Raw genomic sequence first — 22,441 nt, 5'->3', positions numbered from 1 at the left:
GTAGCGATATCACATCTCCACCATTGATCTGGGAGATCCAGATCCAACGGTTGTAGTCTATTTCATGCATCCCTTCCGTACAGAGGTTAACCACTCGATGAGGGTGGTTTCCTCTCTCCTTAGCCTAGACACGTGGCAGCCAATGTATGGGCTCGGGTAGAGCCCAGTCCAAACCACTTACCGCTTTGTTCCTCCCAAAATCCAGCTTGTTTCATGGATTTCATTTGCATTTGGAAAATACCTTAAAACATTGGAAATAACGCAAAAATGGCTTCATGCGGACTTGAAACAATATATATTTCCAGTCTCAAATCCTTTCGGGTTTGGTTTTCATCGCATCAGTGTTGTCTTTCGCTTTTCGTTTATAAAACGAAATATACAAAAATACATATAAAATGCCTTTGGGCAAATTACAAAATTTATGGAATATTGTTTATTGCTCTATCAGGTCCGACTATTACATCGTGCATATATATATGTATATAGCTGCTTCTATGTGTAGCTCTAATTTCAATCCGCATATCCGATCATTGGTGATCAGCGATTGCATGGTCGGTGATCGACAGATCCATGTCCCGATATCGCATCTCTGTCTGCCTCCAATCGGATCGATCAGATCAGTGGATCAGAGTTTCCTCCACCTTCACATAAAATCTGGCCTTCACCTTTTTCCGATGTGATTTCCCTTTTTAAGGGTTCTTTGCCATTTTTAGGGGTTTTTGCCTCCTTTTTCAAAGAAACTAGGCATCTTTTGCATGCGATAACTTCTACATCCTAAGTCCATTTTAGCCCATTAAAGTTGTAGTAGATTCAGAAGGAAAATATCTCTACCATGGGACTATTTCCAGGAACTTCCTTGGACTTTAATTTTTCCTTTGTGAGGACCACTTAGACTTAGGAGTCTATCCAAAATCCATTTTGGATCACACCTTCCTACTAAAAGAACTTTTGGTCTCCAAAAGACTGATATACTGATCTGAACAATAAATGAGAGTGACTCACCCTCTTCTTTCAGCCTCCCTACACTTGCCTTTGCATAGTGCCTCTGAACCAAAGTCTCTGACCACTTCCCCTCCTGGATGGGCTGGTCTTCCTGGGAAGAACTGTCTTCCTCCTTTCTTTCCTACAGAACTTCTGTTGAATGGTCATAGAAGGTGGTTTGAACTTCTTTGCCTTGATCATTGATCCAAGGTGGCTCAAACAAATGTCAAGTTAATCTGCTTCACAAAAACTTTCATTTGCACTTGTTTGAAAAGCTGTCAACGACAACTATTAACAACATAGAAATACATACAACAACTGGATGGACCAAACTTCTGCTTCAACAAAGAAACAAATTTCACATCTTGTGAACACCTCCATGTCTTACATCTACATACAAATGATGGACTAGACAACAAGCCCACAAAACATGCCTTTAAACAAATGACCCTTCAAGTCAAGCATGTAGAAAAAGACCATTAGGATTATTTTCAAAAGATGAAACACTTCATCATTATCTCCATTTGGAGACCAAGTTAACTTCTCCCAAGTCAACATGGCATCACATGCATGTCAAAGAAATCAACCCTGCAAGTTAATTATACATACATGTTCAAAAACAAGGAAATCATCAACATCCCTGTGTTCATGCATCTCATGCTCATGCATGCATTTCATCCTTCAACTTTCACTTAAGCACACTGTACTTTCGAAGTTGAAATGAAATATAATGTAGATGCATCAATAGACATGCAATCTTAATCGGATAAGAACTCTAACCATTCCTCACCAATCCCTTTCAAAGGTACTACCTTCGTTTGCACATCAGCATCATGTGAATCATCCTGAGACACATCAATCATGGAATCTTCCTTTCCATTTCTACCATCTTCTCTTTCCACTTTCTTCAGCGTTTGTGGAAGCATTGTTGGATTCAAAGTCCAACATTTTGCAGCAAGATTTCCTTTCTTATGGCAGTAAGTGCACTGCATGTGCATCCTCTTGATAACATGATTTGCCTTGTCCAATGGACCTTTGGCTTATTGCTTCTTTTACTTCAAAAGTTTCCTGTATGTGGCCATTCTCTTCCAACATCTAGAAACATGATGGTTATCCAACCCATAAAAGGAACATGCAATTCTTTTCCCATACATATGTGGAAATTTATCATGCTTTGCACAATCAAAAGGAAAATGTTTAGAACCAGATTTATACCTTTCTCTTTCACATTTATTGCCTTCATGACGAGGTGAATCAAATGAAGAAGTGGCTCCCTTTGGGACACCATCAATCTCTTCAAGGCTATTAGAGTCTCGCCAACTCTCTGGTTCAAGTGTGTGCTTCTAAACACTTGCATCCTGCAAAATTATGTTTCAAGCCATTGCATTCCTCTTGAATACAACCTTCACACTCTACAATGCAACCCCTTCTTGGAGTTGTTTCAATGGCCTTCATGGAAACTTTGGAACTCTCTCCATAAGACTGTCCATAGCCAAGACCCAAATACTTAGGCCTTTATTCAACCATTATTGGCTCAACAATACCTTGTGCATGTCTACCGAAGCCTTTTCTTCATAGCCCATCTTGGACATTAGCTTGGAACCTATGCCTTTAGTATGTTTTTCAAAAGAACTAATATAAGCATTCTCAAACGAATTTGAAGACAAATTGGAATGGTTTACCTCTTCTTCAAGCCAATACTTGACCAAAGCTTCTTGGGAAACAAAGAGGTGTGACTCCAACTCATGCATCCTCTTCAGGTTCATATTTTCAATATGAAGTTGCCTCTCCATTTCCTGCAATTTGTCAGAAAGAATCTGCTTCTCTTCCTTCATGGAATTCAACTGCTCTCTCAGTATGTTTCTCTTTCTTCCAACCTCATACATTTCTCTCACCATATCCATCATGGTGGACAATTCTTGTTTCATTTCCTCATCAAATAATCTTGTGAAGAAAGAAGAATTTGAGGACCCACTTGTAGAAGTTGTCATTATGCCAATGAACAAAGAAAAACTTCAACAAGATAATAAAGAGCTTATTTAAGCAACCTTTTGCAACAAAGCTCTTGTGATTTGGATTTCCTTGAGGTCCTTTGGGATAGAAGAATATCTTCAACCCTTCTTCCTTCTTGTCCTTCCTGGATTGAGTTATAAATAGCTTTCCCTTTACCTCTGCAAACTCAATAAATATTCAATCAGCGAAAAGCATACATCAATCAGAAAATCAATCCTTGACTGCCCAAACACCTTTCAGAGAAGCAATCTTTTCTCTATCAATCAAGCATTCTAATATAACCTCCTTTGAAGGTGGGGTTAATCAAACTTAAACTCTGATATCTCCTGATCTAAAAATGGGGAACTTAGGCTTCTTGTCTAACTTACAAGAACCTCTCCCACTTCCAAAGCTTAAAATTTGTTCAAGTCTTAATGATTAATCCATGCAGAATTAAATATGTGCTTGAAAATATGGGTGTATGCTTGTATTGGTTTTTAACTGATTATATGCTTTAAGGTCTATTGTTTGTATTGTAACTTGATGTGCTAAAACTATTATATAAATGCATATAACAATAAACAACACAACAATAAACAATCACCCAGAAACAACAATTTAATTAGGAGTTCACCCACAACTCTTGGGATACATCTCCGTGAGCTCTAGTCAACTCAACTAGGCCCTCTGGGATTATGGTAGAAGTCCATTTTACAAGCTCTTGGCTCAACTCCTATTGTTTTACACAGAAACAATGGGTTCAGACACCATTTCATCCCCTGGCTCTTGAAGCTCTAGCTCTTGGATCTTGGCTCTAACTCTGGCTCTGGCTCTTACTCTTTGGCTCTGGCTCCTTTCTGCCCTCTATAATTTTACATCCCTCTTGTCTTTTCACTTGACTTCCAAGTGACTCCCTCAGCTGCTCTTTTTGCTTCTGCGCAGCCTCCTTCACCTTAGCTTCTTGATTTGGCTTCACTTTCAGCAACAAAACCCCAACAACAACCTTCGCAACCAACAACAACCCCCCGATTGTTCCTGTCATTCATGGATTTTAAGCCAAATCTACACTGCCTTTTCATTTTCCCTTTCGGGCTCTTTGTTTTCCAGCCTTTGTCTGCTCAAATCCCCTCTCTGAGCATTAACAATCATTTCTAAACACCCTCGGGGATAGTGGCCACCTGTGCTGTAACGGAATGGAACCATCAACGCTTGAAATCCTTAGAAACAATCATTTTCTATTAACATAGAGAAACACTAAAAAAACACGGAAAATCCTCCAAAACATTGTTCATCGGATTTCAAATATTATGAATCCGATTTATAACTCTTATCAGGTCCGTCTTTGTAGCGATATCACATTTCCACCATTGATCTGGGAGATCTAGATCCAACGGCTCTGGTATATTTCGGGCGTCCCTTCTGTACGGAGGTTAATCCCCTGATGAGGATGGTTTTCTCTCTCCTCGGCCTAGACATGTGGCAGCCAATGTATGGGCTCGGGCGAAGGCCGACCCAGACCACTTACCGCTTTGTTCCTCCTGAAACGCCGCTTGTTTCGTGGATTACCTTTACATTTGGAAAATACATTAAAACATTGGAAATAATGCAAAAATGGCTTCATGCGGACTTGAAACAATATATATTTCCATTCTCAAACCCTTTTAGGTCCGGCTTTCATCGCATCGACGTTATCCTTCGCTTTTAGTTTATCAAACGAAATATGCAAAAATACATAGAAAATGCCTTTGGGCGGATTTCAAAATTTGTGGAATATCGTTTTTCTCTATCTGGTCCAGCTATCGCATTGCGCATATATATATGTATATAGCCACTCCTCTATGTAGCTCCGATTGTGATCTGCCAATCCGATCATTGGCGATCGATAGATCCAGGTCCCAATATCGCATCTTTGTCTGGCTCTGATCTGATCAATCGGATAAGTGGATCAGACTTTCCTCTGCCTTCGCATAAAATCTTGCCTTTGCCATTTTCCAATTTGATTTCCCTTTATAAGGGTTCTTTTCCATTTTTAGGAGTTTTTGCTTCTTTTTTCAAAGAAACTTGGCATCTTCTGCATGCGATAACTTCTGCATCCTAAGTCCATTTTAGCCCATTCAAGTTGCAGTAGATTCAGAAGGAAAATATCTATGCCATGGGGCTATTTCTAGGAAATTCCTTGGACTTTCATTTTTCCTCTGTGAGGACCACTTAGACTTAGGAGTCTATCCAAATTCCATTTTGTATCAAAAGGAGAAATTTAATTTTTTGACAAATCAAAGTGTTGAAGGAGTGATAACTTATATTACAAGATGAAACTTTGAACAAGGTTCCATTGTGATTAATAGATGGCTCTGTAAAAACAAAATTTCAGCAAAATACTATGTTTTTTCCTGTAAAAGGCAATAATTTTGGGCACGATCTCTGAACAAATAGGACTGAAATTTTTAAAACCGAAAGACATTTTTGTCAAAAATGAACCCATTAACAAAAAAATCTCTCATATTTTGCACATATGTCATATTTGAAGGTTCTAAGGAATACTTACAACACGTTTTTCCATATTTAAATATTGAATAATTTCCTATAAAAGACAGTAAATTTTGGTGAGGTTTACAACTGGAAATGAATTTTTGAAAACCAAAAGAGGTCTTTCTTTGGAACATATCCATTAATAAAATACAACCTCATATTTTACACAAGTGTCACATTTTGAGATATATGAAGGAATATTTGGAGCCTATTGTTTAGGAATTCACCAAACTTAGTTTTTTCTATATTTAGAGAAATACCTTATCAACTTTGACTTGGATGCCACCTCATAAAATTCAACGTGGGGATCCTTAGATTCATCCATGACTCCAACAACAACATGATCTTAAGATATATAATTCTTTTGTTTTTACTAAGGAAAGATGTAATGTATTTAGTTTTAAATAAGAGAAATGCTAATCTAGTTTTAGACTTTGTAACTAAATCTTTTCTAGAAACCTGTCGTAAGTTGTAATATTTTCTATAAAGGCAAGATCTATAGAATGAAGAAGTGTTAGATTTTTTTTTTTTTTAATCATACCTGGTATATATGATTTTGATATTAATATAACTCTTTGCAAGCAGTATTACATAATTTCAGAGATTCATGTATTGAAGGTTTCCAGTCAACTTCCTATTGTGTTCTTCCTCTTTCTTAATCAAAACTTGAATCCATAGATCTTCAGTGATTTGAATAAAGGTTATGAAATAGAATTCTGTGTAAATGCTTCCTTTTCAATTTATTCATATTTATTATGTGTTTTTCAACTTAAATGTCAATTGCAGAATTCACATGGTTGCTCTGTTTTTTATGTTTACTTCTACTGTCTCCTACCATATCTTGTTAATGATTTGTCTAAGAAACTCGTTACTATCTTGCCTCTGTTAGAATGATTTGTCTAAGAAACCTGTTGCTATCTTGCCTCTGTTAGATTGATTTGTATGGCCTGTAGCCAGTGTTTTTTGTATCAAGAGACTCCATGCCCAATGGTTTTACCTTTCCTTTCCAAACCAAATTCATATGATCCAATCATATCTAGCCATTGTTCTAAGTACATAACTAGTCATATTTAACTAAGTCATAGGAAGGATCCCATGTCGGATTAAAAGGGCTAGCTTTTAGTTCAAAATATTGGTTAGATGTTACCTTAGAGTTTTTCCCACATCCAGGGTTTTCTCTAAGTGATAACATTTTTGCGTTGTTGACGAGGAGGCAAAAGCATCAAGAAAATATCTCAGAATAATGACAATGATCAAACTTGACTTCTGATAGTGAATAGAGGTCAAACACAAATAGGTTGTGCACCATTCCCATGGTGAATCCATTGTCAAAAAATCCAAAGCTCAGAACATCCATGGCAGTTCCATTGTTCGAACAATTCAAAGCTTGAACTGCATATCTAGTTACCTAATAAATCAAGATGACAAGGTATGTTGAAGATATTTTTTCTATTAAAGGTTTTAAGGAATATTGGGACAATTTTAATGATGATCAATTTGATGAAGCCTTCTCAAGTTTCTTATCTATTTATTTAAAGTCATGCAAATGTAGTTTTGAGGATAAATTCATTTCTTAGAAGCATTTTCTCATAAAATTGAAAAGGATCTTGAAGCCTTAGAGATTCAAATACAATCCCATAATTCCCAATCATCAGTCCTTTGAAATCCTTTTTCAGCCAAGTCAAGAGGAGGTAGTGCCCTCAGTTGTCAATATTGAAGAGTGTTTTATTTTCTGGAATGATTTTGACAATTCATAGTGGAGGTCATGGTTTGACATAGTGAATAGATCTAGGAAATTCAACCATGATTATCTAGTCATTCAATACCTTGAGGGTCATTAGATAGATCATCATTTTTATGATCCCATAGTTGACTACATGGAGGGTCTTTTTAGTTTGAATTTTTAGCCATATTTTCACTATGGAGACAAATTACATAATGAGTTTCCGTTGCCACTATACTATCCAATTTTGATTTTGCTGAAACACAATAAAAAATCCATGGTATTTGAGAAGCTACTAGATTGGTTGCATTGGAAATTTTGTTTATTTTATTGAGAAATTATTTCAGCAGTTTAGTGTAGGATGAATGTGAAATAAGATTGTTGGCTAAGCATTTATTTTCAGCCTACATTTTTCAGTTTCAGTTTACAATGTAGTGTACAGTTTAGTTTGGGTTACAATTTGGTTTTCATTTGAAGAATAAGTGCAGGTTATAAGTTGTAGTTGTTGAGTTGGGATCAACCCAATGGATCAGGCTTCTAGCTTATGGGAATCTTGCTGCCATCTATGATTGACAACCTCCCTATGGAGCCAACTGTTATCACAATTTTAGTTAATAGTTTTGAAACGATGACAATTTCATTGTCAGCGTCGATCTATAAATAAGAAAAATATTAAAGCACCAACAATAGGACTATCAGCGCCAATTTGTAATAAACAGGGTGAAAGCGATGAAAACGGGTGTGTCAGCGTTATTGTATGTTTGAAAACAAATGCACTGACATTCAGGGTATCAACCCTAAAAGGAGAAATTCATTTTTTTATAAATCAAAGCGTTGAACGAGTGGTAACTCATATTAGGAGAGGAAACTTTGAACAAGTTTCCATTACAATTAACGGGTGGCTCTAACAAATCAAATGTAAAAAAAAAAAAAAAAACCAAACAAACAAAAAACAAAAAACAAAAAAAACAACACTCTTTTTTTTCCAGTGAAAAGAAATATTTTCAAGCATGTCAAATGGGAACGAACTACAAATCAAATGTCAGAAGAAGAAAATAAAAAATAAAATATATATATATATATATATATATATTACTTTTTTTTCCAGTCAGAAAAAGTAATTTCAGGCACTGTCTTTGAACAAATGGGAACAAATTAAAAAAAAAAACAAAACAAAACAAAAAATAAAAAACAAAACCCTTTTTTTCTACTGAAAAGAAGTAATTTCAGGCACTGTCTCTGAACAAATGGGAACGAATTAAAAAAAAACCAACTTTTTTTACTTTTTTTTTCCCGTGAAAATAAGTAATTGTCTCTGAACAAATGGGAACGAATTAGAAATCAAATGTCCAAAAAAAAACTTTTTTTACTCTTTTTTTTCCAGTGAAAAGAAATAATTTCAGGCATTGTCTCTTAACAAATGGGAACAAATATTTTTTAAACCGAAAGGGTTTTTTTGTAGGGAACGAGATGATTAACAACAACCTCTTTCATATTTTGCACATTTATCATGGTTTGGAAGATTCAAAGGAATATTAACAACACTTTTTTCCAAATTTAAATATTTCAACAAGGTTTTTGAATAACCGGAAACAAATTTTTGAAAAAAAGAAGAGGTTTTTGTTTGGAAAATATCCATTAACAAAAGCTCTCTCATATACAAATGTTTCATAGTTTGGGAGATAACAATGACTATTTGGACCCTATTTTAAGGAATTCACCAAAATTAGTTTTTTCTATATTTAGAAAAACACTTTATCTACTTTGACTTGGATGCCACCTCATAAAATTTGACTTGGGGATCCTTATATTCAAACATGACTCCAACAACAACATGATATTAAAATATAGAATATTATTTCTTTTGTTTTTATATTCAGTTTTTAACTAGAGAATTGCTCATCTAGTTTTAGACTTTGTAATTAAATATTTTCTAGAAACCTGTGGTAATTTGTAATATTTTCTATAAAGGAAAGATCTATAGAATGAAGAAGGGTTAGAAATATTTTGAAAATCATACCTGGTATATATTATTTTGATATTAATATAACTCATTGCAAGTAGTATTACAGAATTTTTGAGATTGACGTGTTGAAGGTTTCCAATCAGTTTCCTATTGTGTTCTTCCTCTTTCTTAATTAAAAATTGAATCCATATATATTTAACGATTTGAACAAAGTTTATTAAACAAAATTAAGTGTAAATGCTTTGTTTTCAAGTTATTCATATTTATTATGTGTTTTTCAGCTTAAATGTCAATTGCAGAATTCACATGGTTGCATTGTTTTCTTATGTTTACTCATATTGTCTCTTACCATATATTGTTAATGATTTGATTAAGAAAGATGTTGCTATCTTGCCTCTGTTAGAATGATTTGTATGGCCTATAACTAGTTTTTTTGTATCAAGGGACTCCATATCCAATGGTTTTACCTTTCCTTTCCAAACCAATTTCATATGATCCAATCAGATCTAGCCATTGTTCTAAGTACATAACCAGTCAGATTTCACTGAGTTATAAAAGGGACCCCCTTGAGATTGAAAGGGATAGATTTTATTTCAAAATATTGGTTAGAGTTTACCTTCAATTTTTTCCCATAGCCAAGGTTTTCTCTAAGTGATAACATTTTGGTGATGTTGTCGAGGAAGCGAAATCTTCAAGAAAATATCCTAGAAGAACGACAACGATCATATTTGATTTCTGATGGTGAAAAAAGGTAAAAAAAAAAAGTGGTTGCACCATTCACTTGGCGACTCCATTGTGAAATAATCCAGAGTAAATATCATCCATGGTGACTCCACTATTCGAAGAATTCAAAGCTTGAACTACAGATCTAGTTACCTAATCAATCAAGATGACTGGATATGTTGAAGAATTTTTTTCTATTAAAGGTTTTATGAAATATTGGGACAAGTTTGATGATGATAAAAGTGATGAAGCCTTCTCAAGTTTCTTACCTGTTTATTTAAAGTCATGGAAATGTAGTTTTGAGGATAAAACTCATTTCTTAGAAGAATTTTCTAAGAAACTTGGAAATGATCTTGAAGCCTTAGATATTCATATACAAACCCATAATTCCCAATATCAGAATCTATCTTTTGAAAGCCTTTTTCAGCCAAGTCAAGAGGAGGTAGTGTTGCATTCAGTTGTCAAGATTGAAGAGTGTTTTATTTTTTGGAATGAGTTTGACAATTCAAAGTTGAAGTCATGGTTTGACATAGTGAATAGATATGAGAAATTCAACCATGATTATATATTCATTCAATACCTTGAGGGTCATCAGATAGATCATCATTTTTATGATCCCATAGTTGACTACATGGAGGCTTTTTCAGTTTCAATTTTCTACCATTTTTTCCCTGTGGAGGAAAATTACATCATGAGTTTCCTTTGCCACTATACTGTCTGATTTTGTTGAAGCACAGTAAAAAGGCAACGATATTTGAGCAGCTACTAGATTGTTAGCATTGGAATTTTTGTTTACATCATGAGTTGCCTTTGCCACTATACTGTCTGATTTTGTTGAAGCACAGTAAAAAGGCAATGATATTTGAGCAGCTACTAGATTGTTAGCATTGGAATTTTTGTATTAGTTAATTGAGCAGTTTTTCCAGCAGTTTAGTTTAGGACGAGTGTGCAATAAGATTGTTGGCTAAGCATATATTTAAAACCTATAATTTTCAGTTTCAGTTTATAGTGTAGGGTACATTTTAGTTTGGATTATAGTTTGGTTTTTAGTTGTAGAATAAGTGTAGGTTGCAAGTTGTAGTTGTTGAGTTAGGATCAACCCAACAGATCAAGCTTTTGTTCTATGGGGTTCTTGCTACTATCTATGATCGAAAAAATCCCCGTGGAGCCAATTGTTATCACAAATTTAGTCAGTTTCAGTTTATAGTGTAGGGTACATTTTAGTTTGGATTATAGTTTGGTTTTTAGTTGTAGAATAAGTGTAGGTTGCAAGTTGTAGTTGTTGAGTTAGGATCAACCCAACAGATCAAGCTTTTGTTCTATGGGGTTCTTGCTACTATCTATGATCGAAAAAATCCCCGTGGAGCCAATTGTTATCACAAATTTAGTCAGTAGTTTTAAAACATTGATAGTTTCAGTTTCAGCGTCAATCTATAAATAATAAAAAATTTAAAGCATTGACAATGGGAATTTCAATGCCAATTTGTAATAAACAGGGTAAAAGCACTGAAAATGGGAGTGTCAGCGTTATTGTATGTTTCAAAAAAAAAATGTGTTGACATTCAAGGTATTAGCGCGAAAAGGAGAAATTCATTTTTTAATAATTCAAAGCATTGGAGTGATCACTAATATTATGGGAGGAAACTTTGAACAAGGTTCCATTAGGATTAACAGATGGCTCTGACAAATCAAATGTTAGCAAAAAAAAAATTGTTTTACTCTGTTTTTTCCAATAAAAAAAGTAATTTTGGGCGCATCTGACAAATGGGAATGAATTTTTTAAAACTGAAAGGGTTTTTTTTGTATGGAACGGAACCATTAACAAAAACCTCTCTCATATTTTGCACATATGTCATGGTTTAGAATATTCGAAGGAATATTTACAATACTTTTTTCTAGATTTAAATATTGAATAATTTCGTGTAAAAGACAGTAAAATTCGTGAGTTTTTTGAAACGAATTTGTGAAAACAAAAATATTTTTTTGTTTGGAACATATCCATTAACAAAAAACTCCCTCCAATTTTACACGAATGTCATAGTTTGAGAGATGCAAAGGAATAATTGGAGCCTATTTTTTAGGAATTCACCAGAAACAGTTTTTCTATATTTAGAAAGACATCATATCAACTTTGACTTGGATTCCACCTCATCAAATTTGACTTGGGGATCCTTAGCTTCAGCCATGACTCTAGCAATAACATGATCTTCAGATACAAAATATTATTTCTTTTTTTTTTTTATGGTGGAAAGATGTAATGTATACAATTTTTAATTAGATAATTGCTCATATAGTTTTAGACTTTGTAATTAAACCTCTCCCAGAAAGTTGTTGTAAGTTGTAATATTTTCTATAAAGACAATATTTATAGAATGAAGAAGGGTTCAATTGTCTAATCAGACCTGGTGTACATTATTTTTATATTAATAGAACTCACTGCAAGTAGTATTAAAAAATTTCAGAGATTCATGCGTTGAAGGTTTCCAACCAGTTTCCTATTGTGTTCTTCCTATTTCTTAATCAAAACATGAATCCATAGATATTCAGTGATTTGAATAAAGGTTATGAAACAAAATTATATGTAAATGCTCTCTTTTCAATTTATTCATATTTATTATGTGTTTTCCAACTTAAATGTCAATTCCAGAATTCACATGGTTGCTTTGTTTTTTATGTTTACTTCTACTTTCTCCTACCATATCTTATTAATGATTTTTCAAAGAAACCTATTGGTGTCTTGAATCTATTAGGCTGATTTGTACGACATGTAGCTAGTGTTTTTTGTATCAAGAGACTCCATACCCAATGGTTTTACCTTTCCTTTCCTAACCAATTTCATATGATCCAATCAAATCTAGCCATTGTTCCAAGTACACAACCAGTTAGATTTGACTGAGTTATAGAAGGGATCCCCCTTATTGAAAGAGATAGTTTTCAGTTCAAAATATTGGTTAGAGGTTACCTTAGAGTTTTTCCCACAGTTAGGGTTCTCTCTAAGTGATATAACAAATGATCAATTCTCACAAACTTTCTCAATTGATTCTTCTTATAAAGAATTTTGACTGATATTTTTAGAATTGAATCTTTTGTTATCTTCAACTTTTTTTCTTGCATGAATATTTTATTTTTTCCTTTCTCTTGCTTCTATCAAATAATCAACATCTTCTCTTCAAGTCTTAAAATGTTTCTTTTTTATCTCTCTAATAAAAATTAAGTTAAATTTTTGTTTTCCTCAATTCTAGTGAGTTACAGGATTTAGTAGAGGTTATTTTATTTTTAGCAAGCTCAAACTTTGGTTGAACTTCCAAATTTTCCTCTAAACTCATCCATGCCTCCATAAGAGCTACCAACTCATTCATGCACATTTATTAAGCTTTAGCACTTTGTTGTTATGTTTGGCATCACTGCCAAACTCCAAAGATGTCGACTCATCTATGCCAAAATTACCTACCGAATCATTCATGTATGTGCCCAATGCACTTTAATATTGTTTTTAAATATATTCCATTAAATTTATAGGATTATTTCCATATAAATTGAAGGCCCATGGTTCAATACACATGAAATGTTGTAAAATTGTGTGTGAGGAGCACTTTTTGTTTTATGACAGAACAATAAATTTCAACAAATTTTCCATCTCCCGAGTCCATTATTCTGACCAGTTTTACCTCTGCACCTTTGTTTTCCTCTGGGATTAAGCTTCCCAGGCTTACACATTCACCATGGGTCTGCCCTTGTGCCTTCCTCATTAGACCTTGTGCTTTGTTGTGTATTCTATATAAGATCTAGCCTCTCATGATGACTCTCCTCTTTTGTGCTAAACCAAAACCTTATGAATTTATGGGACCACACTAATGTGTTTCAATGGGTCCACCTGCTATATACTAGAGTCAATCATCTTATTGTCGAGATGGGTTTTCACTAACACATGTGCTCGTTTCCTAGTCAACCCACAAGTTCCTTCTCTACTCACTTTATAACATTATGGGACAAAGTTGTTGGGATCACGTCATGATTATTTCATCTTTCCCACATAACACCTCCAAAGTGTGCCATGTGTCACTCGGATTTGGCCCACTAGATTACTTGAAAATATGAATTTTCCTGCCACGTGTCCCCTATACCAATGTCATGCTAACATCATGTTAACCACTAAAATGCTACCATTTGTCCTATTAGAGAGGAGAGAGAAAAGGGTCTTGGGCTTTGTATTTTTCAATGAATTCTTTTGTTGAATTATTGAACAAAAACCACCAGATGCAATCCTTTTCATAGAAATTTAAAGGGTCCCATCCATTTCTTCAATGTTGCATTTTCCACAAATACCTAGTTGCCTTTCTATTGGTCATTGCATGCTACTGCTCTTCGTCGTGATAGCCTGGCACTTAGTCAGCCCAACGCCTCCCTCTGTGTGTTGCTTTAAGTTCTTCTAGGAAATCCTTCACAGGCATAGTTATCAAGTGGGCCTCCCCTTTTAAAATTTCACCAATCAAATATCATTGTCGCTTGTGTGGACTACCACCTCCACCCAAATTTGTGTCATCATGGGCATTAATTTGTTCACCCTTTTAATTTCTTCTAAGCTACTCCCTCCGGGATGATCTGCATAGGGGTATCCACCAACTGTCAATAAAACACTTTTGATGTTGCATTGTCTACTCCACATCTGCTCGACTCTCTTTTAGCGGCACCACTAAAAGACTTTCGCTTGTGTCAATGAACCAAACTAATCATGTTCTAAAGGTTCTCCACCATTGATTGCTATGTAATATTTGAATTTGAGGGTATCTAAACTTTGAATAATAATTAATTTATGATTCAGGGGCCAATTTTTTATCTTCCACATACCATTGGAATCTCTTTCAAATCTTTATCCATATAAGTGGGTTCTAACTAATTTTGAGGTGTTTTCTTATACAAGAAACAGCTCCAACTCTATGCACCTTTACCAACTTTGTGTTTAGCATACTTTACACCTATCTGAACTGTTCCTTTCATATTCATCATATTTTCCATCAATGACAACATATTTCTAACAACAAGGAGGTTTAAAGAAAGCCTACTATCACACACAAGAGTAATATGGGAAAATAAGATATCTGGATGTCAAGTTATTATTTTTACACAAGTGGATGCAGATCACATATTTGTTAAAACATTTTTAAACACAGTCATGACATATGATCTTGAGATCTCAATGTGTTGAAGAAAAGTGTAACTAGGTTCGATATTTATCAAAGTAATTTTGATCTTTGTACTTGTCAAGAAAAAGAAATATTATTTTTGTAAATTATATAAATGAGTTTCTTGCTCATTCCATAGGTCTAGTAAAGTGAAAGAGCTAAAATCATGTTAAAGAGCTCTTATTGAGCATATTTTTAAATGTATATGAAGCTACTTAGTGTTTAGAACAACCCTCCAAGACCAACACAATCCTCTTGAAGACAAGCAAGTAGAACAATGAAAAATTTTGTCACATCGACGAACAAAATAATTTAAAATTGAAGTCAAGTTAGCTTTAAAAAGAGACACAACAAATCACTTGGTTAGTTCGGCTCGTTATGGATGCATGACCACTATATATACCCACCTAGTTTCACCGCAAATAAGATGAACAAAAACTTACACTTCTCTATGAAGCAATTCATTTGGGTATAGGAATTTTAGAAGTCTAATACATGGCAATGTTTCATATGGATCTCATTACAGGAGGAAGACACCTCTCTTTCTTTGATGACAATTGCAGTGAAGTATATGGGCCTCCTCATATTACAGTGGTCTCAACATACCTATAAAGTTTCGAATGAAGACACAGTTAAGAAAGATACTTGAAGCTTTTTAGGTGGCATTGTAACTTAGAATTTTGAGTGAATAAAGTAATCATGTGTTTCTCAGATGGTCATCATGTCCTATAGTAGTTCCACAGAGATGAAAATTTTGGCACGTTGATATCTATGATCTCAATGCAAGAAAAACAAAGTCATAGTCTCAATGAAAAGGAAGAAGATGGATCGTGGTGATCATTATTATGAAAAGGATATAAGTAATCCTACATTGTTACTCTGTATCGATATGAAACAACAATCAAGATCTCGATGGTGCATATAGAGTGATGATCTCGGAAAAGGTGCAGGCAGTGATGATGATGATCGCAACAGTATGAAGAAGAGGATTGGTGTCTTGGTTTTGGAGTGGCTCAGTTAGTTAAGGGTCATGGTCTTGGTGTTCGTCAATTGGAATCTCTATAAGAAGAATTGTGTGTGGGTTTTCCTCTCCAAGAGGGAGAGGTTTTGGCCCTGGAAGAATGCCAACATCTTGTGTTCTTGTCTCTTTGTTATGATGGCTATTTAATGATCTAAATAAGACACACTAATGTTAAAGAATATTATAACAAGTTGAAAATTAATAGTTATCATGTAAAAGAAGAATATCATTAACCTTGTTAGTTTCATTCTTTCCAGCCTTCCTCCAGTGATCAAATATGCTCTTACAAAGTGGTCTCAAAGTGATAAGGTCAAATTTTGTCATTTCAGTGAGTCTTCAAGAAAAATTTGGTCATTAGGCATTAGGTCTAGGGTTTGCTTTCACTCCTTTCAAAGTTGCTGAAATGTCAGTCTATATCACTATTCAGCTGAGCCTATCATCATTCAGAGGGTTTTCATCATCATTTCAGGTTCCATTGGGTCATTTTACACCTTGTTCATGCTTCAGTTGCGCCTAGGCAAGGTTCATTTCTCTCTCCTAGGGTTTTGAAGGAAATTTCTCTTGAATGGTCAAATCATTAGAAAAACTTGTATCCAGATGTTCATACACCTTCCCCTATCCTTCATGTACCTTATTAAACACTTCCCATCACTGAGATCCCCCAAATTCCTCATTTTCGCGCAAACCCTAGTTTCTTGCTACAACTTGGCAATTTTCTAGGTTGGGCCTGTGTTTTTCCCTTTTGGACCCCTTCCCCTCACTCAATTTCTGAGATTCCACTTTCCCCTACTTTCTAACATCCCTCCCTACTTCCAAAAATTTCCTCAAGAATTTATAAGCTCCATATCCCCTTCGTTTCGCTTCATTTCGACAAATCTCTTGTTCCGCACATCGGGGTAGGTTTTACTCAAATGATGTTTCTGAGCAATAAAAGATGAATTTGGGAACACTGAGAGAGGTTTTTTTCCAAAACAGGTCAAGGAAGAAAAACATCATTCACTTTTTACACAGGTGTCATGGTTTTAGAGAAATTTCAAAAATACAATTGCCTCGGGAGAATTGATGCATCTCTAGAGTGACCTTGGGAAAATCAAGTTTTCTCCTAGCTTGGTTGGCCAAATGACTTTCTCGATAATTCAAAAGATAACGATACACAATGAGATTTCCAATGAGCTATCATGAGCTAAATTTGGAGTTGAGTAAGGCATTCAAAAGTTTACTGTAACAACACTCTGCCTTTGGGCAGCCTCATTTGGCACATTTTGACCCGCCTTGGGAGATTTGATTTTTGATAGGGAAAATGAACTCCAAATTAAAAAATTCCAATTGGGTTGGTAATTAGACTCAAATACCTTTCCAACAAGCTATCCTGCACCTAATTTCAACACTCGGAAGGCCTCCAAAGGTCTCCTGTAAAAAGGCACTACGCATAGGGCTATATGCGCCGCGCCTTCCCTGTGCGCTGCGTCAGTGTATTTTTGCACTGAGAAATAAGGCTATATGCGCCGCGCCTTCCATGTGTGCCACACCAGTTGCCCAATGCGCCGAGCCATCAAAAAGTTCACAAATTTGCTCCAAATCGCCCGAAACTTGTGGATCATCACTAGTTCAAGAAGGTTAACCCCATGTTATTGCTTTTTATCCAAATTTGATGGTGGTTTGATGGTGAGTGTGTATGGTGAGTGTTCAAAAGGAAACCAAACTCTACCTTTGAAATTTCTCAAAAAAAATTGATGCTTATGGTTTCAAACTGTTTTTTTGTTACCAAGTCCATCCTTTATTCCCTCACCACTCCCTTATTCCATTTTTATCTTGATTTCCCTATCCCTAAACTCACATATCCCTAAAAAGTTCACTAATCTCATATCCCAAATCTCATTTCTCAAAATTTCACATGAAAATTCCCATACCCTAGCTACACATTCCTAAACCCTAATCATTATCCCAAAATCTAAATACTATTCCTTAAACCCCTTGTTCCCCATATCCAAAAATGACATCAAGGCTGTCTCTGCCAATGAAGCAAGGAAATCAATTTTAATCAAACACCATCCTCTGTTCTTCAAGGCAATGATCCATTGTTGACAAAGGCACCTTCAGCCACGAATCAGTTGCATGTACAGCTAAGAAATCAGTTTGAGGCACGAAATCAAAGCTTGATGCAAACACAATCAGGCAATCAAATGCAATCTCCATCTGGTTCACATGTAGAGTTAGCTAGTCAGGGGCAGTCACAAAGTAATAACCAATTTCTTACTCAATTCACACAACAGGCACACTCATCTTTCAAGGACAGCCTTTAGGCCAGGTACAGTCTTCTGCCTCTAGTAAAATTTTTCCTCAGATATCGGGTTGCCATTCTTAGAATATTAATTACTTGGGCCAGCAAATTTATGATCAAGGTATTCCAAAGCAGATTAATTATCAGCCTTCAAATCAAAGTGATATCTCAGTCAAGATCCTTGAAACGAAGGGGGCAGAAAAGTTTGCTAGGCATTCTACAAAGTGAGATGAGTGATATGAGGTCAAAGAGACTGCTGAACAGGGCCAATAGGGATAATGCATTGCTGAGACACATGGCTGTCCACTACAGGGCACAGAACAAAGTTTGCAAGGCACGGATAAGGAATCTAAAGGTGAATTTGAAGAAGGAAATCAAGAAGAAAAAGAAGCAAAGAGAGCTCGATCCTCTTTAGATTTTGGCTGAGGCCTCTTTGGCCCAGCATCACACTTGATAAGGAAGCTCCAGCCCAAATTTCTAGAAATTTGGGGCATTTTTGGTGATTTTGGAAATTTTTGTGTTAAAAAACAGGATTTTTCCCTATATGAGCCGCGCACCTTGCGCGACGCATAGGATTGGGAGCTCCAAATTACAAATGGCTTTCAGCTTTGGATTTGTCATGAGAAATCATGAATTTTGGTACTTGGACAAGAAACTTGGGCAAGTTCTGCGTCCCCTAAAGGTCAAAACAAATGCAAAAAATGACCTCACTGCCCCTATTTTGACACACATGAAGCAGTCTTGGGAGAATGCATTTTTGGAGGGGCAAATGGACACCAAATTGGAAAATTCCACCTAGGTTATAAATTAGGCAGGTAGAGCTTTCCAACAAGCCAACTTGAGCTCAATTTGGACTTCAGAAAGTGCCTCAAAATCAGCAGCAAAGTAGCGTGGCGCATATAGATTTTTTGCCCAATTTTTCATCTTTTAGCTCAGAAATTCAGTCAGTTTGACTAGTTTTGATTTGTGATGTAATTTTTGAATTCTCTTGATGTAATTGAGTGAACATGATGTACTTTTGGCACTTAGTTACTTGTTCTAGAAGATTCATTCGCCAAAGAGTGAAAATTTAATGAATGAATCAGTTTCCTACCTTATAGAGGCAAGTTGTTTTGATTGTGTAGATTGTAGTGCTTTGTTTAGAATTGGTTGAAATAGCTCCTAGAATGATGAGCTCAACCCTTAGAGGCAAGGGAATAGGTTGGCTTGCCTATATTATGTAATTTCTAAGTCATTTTCATGGTTGGACTCTTGGGAAAAGCTTGACACTCTATTGTACATTCACTTCTGCATTTTTGGCAAAGGAAAGACCAGGGTTTTGCAGCACTATTTGGGATCCTTGTGGTTTTATGTGTTGATTGTGTGCTCCTTTCAGTAATTGTAAGTTGTTATGTGTATCATTTCATCTTCTGCATCTGAACAAATGAAGTGTTAAGGTAGAATCCATAGATTGTTATGCTCTGCCTTTGAATTTGTTTGATTTTCCATGTTTTCATCTGTTTAAGGAGAATCCTTGAAAGCTTCTTGCTCTCCTTAGCTTATCACCAGTCAGATCTAGCCATTCATTCTCTTTAAAAGCATCAATATGATCGCCTACCTTGCCCCAAGTAGACCTCTTCAAAAACTGTGTCTCATCCCCGCACCCAAAATTGCCTTTTCCTTTGATTCAACAAAAACCTTAAAAAATAAACCTCAAACTCCTTGTACTTCATACCTAGCCTAAGACCAATTGCCAATTTAGTCATCTCGAGCCTCATCGATTACCTTTTGCCGAGATTGACCCAGAGAGAGCCCTCTCCTATCCTCACAGGGCTAGCTACGAGGCTGAGCGTGGTTTGATGTGGACCTAGAACCTTGTCTTTCCAGCCTGAGACAAATCTAGGCTCTAACAAACCTCATGCCCCAAATTCTTCAACATGGTATTAGAGCTATGGTTGCAGTCTAAGGAAGGGCATAAAATAGACACTTAAAAGATCACTCTTCAACCAACAATAGTAAGACAAGTCAATATCAATCTCAGTTAAGGTGAAGGATTAACACTTTTTATCAACACCCATATGCAAACACTATCTCCGCATTCCTGTCTTGGTCTCCTCATGAATATAATATTCAATGCAATCACTATAATACCATCTTGGAATGCTCGAAGGAGAGAAATACACTATCTTGGTATCTCTTTTTTGGTAATCTCTCAACATAGTCTCAACATACCTATAACAGAAGGATACAATTGCAACACATCTTTGTCAAGGCTTTGGATAGCTGTAATAAGAAAAATTGGATGATTGAACAAATACATACTCTATCTCATCACAGTCATAATTGAATATACTCATAATGAACCTCAGTACAACTGTGACACACATTGTCACGGTTTGGAAGAAAGCCATGATCTCGAAGTGTAGAGATGATTTCAACAAAGAAATAGTGAAAGTATCAGGAAAAATATGACAATAAAGGATGTAGCAGTGATGAATCTCGGGTGGGGACAGAGTATACAATCTCACGTAGATGGAAAGGACCACTGAAGCACTCATGGTCTCGACATAAATTATAATCTCAGTTTTGATGCTAAATTACAAGAGTAAGTCTCAGGTTCCTTACTACCATGATCTCAGTCAAAAAAATATTGTTGAAGAAGACAGTCTTAGTAATAAGACAGTCTCTTTATACACAATCTGGTTACTATCTCTATCTATGTTATTCGGTGGCAACTTCGGGCTCACATCATGGTGCTTCTCTACATACTTCGTATGTACAATTCTCATAAGTACAATGTCACAATAATATACTTTTCACAATTTCGAATCTTGTCTATAAACATAGCATGATGCTCAATGCTCAAATTCGAGTATGAATTTGTTGATGATGAATGTAATAAGGTCCACTTGTGGGATGGCAATATCACAAGCATGTCAACAATGTGTTCAAATATAGGATTCAAAATTACCAAGAAGATGAATTAGGAATCAAGATGATCTCAAGATCATAAAGCAGTTTCGGTGAACACAAGATAAAAAAATGTCATGGTGCTAGAAGGTCTCCAAAGAAGTCTTGGTAAAAGGATACTAGCAGTTCATGATGGGCAGCTCAAGCAAAGGAAGCATCAAGGAGAAGATATCCTCTTCACATGCCAAGTAATTATCTCTCATGTTTAATCAATTCTTGGTTTAATGAATTTGGTTTGCAAGGGAATGGAAATTCTAGAGGATAGTCATAATCCTCATGACAAGGTCCTTGCATAAAATAAGGATGATAATTATGGTGCTCATAGATGATTGAAGTCATTGAACAATGTTTCCTTTGAATTGATAAAGGTATACATTATAAAAGTTGGTAGAGGAACCATGAACATTATGAAAAAATTCATGTCACTAGATAGGATGGAAGCCCATGGTAAGAGGGAGTAGGATTCATTGAATTAGTCTCTCTATAAGTCTCTTTTTGGACTCCTAGATCCTGCGTAGAATGTGACTACAATATAGATTATAGATATGATATGACATCATGGAAATATTATAAACAATATCGTGACATCATCACGATGGTGACAAGAATATCAAGTATAAGTAAGATACCTCATTCATCAAATTAGGGTTTCTATGAAAGAAGGAACGTTGTAGGCAACAACTTGGCATAACTCCAACACTTAAAAGAAGGCTCATCATGCAATAAAAAGGAAACATCTGCTAGATAGGGATCTTTAAGATCCTTAAGATTCTCTTATGGAATCTTCACTAGAATATTCCCTAATCTGGGGATGAAGCAATTATTTCAATAATAACTCCAACTTGTGGAGTTCATGAATAATGATATGGTGGCGTAAGAGTAATTCAAGGGGCTGAATATATTTCAATCAAGGAAGCTGCTTAAAGAATCCTAGACAACCTAAAGGTAAAATGAGGTAGTATACTTGTATTTAATTTTTATAATGTCATGTTGTATGGTTGCAAATCATTAACTCTATCTTAAGAAGCATGATTGAAGGAAAAGGATCTCCTCCTCTGAAAGGTTGCAAAAAGACATAAGTCACACAAGATGA

Source organism: Pinus tabuliformis, chromosome 1_1 (assembly GCF_031772625.1).
Source record: "Pinus tabuliformis cultivar Carrire ecotype Pingquan chromosome 1_1, CPIR1, whole genome shotgun sequence".
Lineage (NCBI taxonomy): Eukaryota > Viridiplantae > Streptophyta > Pinopsida > Pinales > Pinaceae > Pinus > Pinus tabuliformis.
This window is presented reverse-complemented; position numbering follows the sequence as displayed.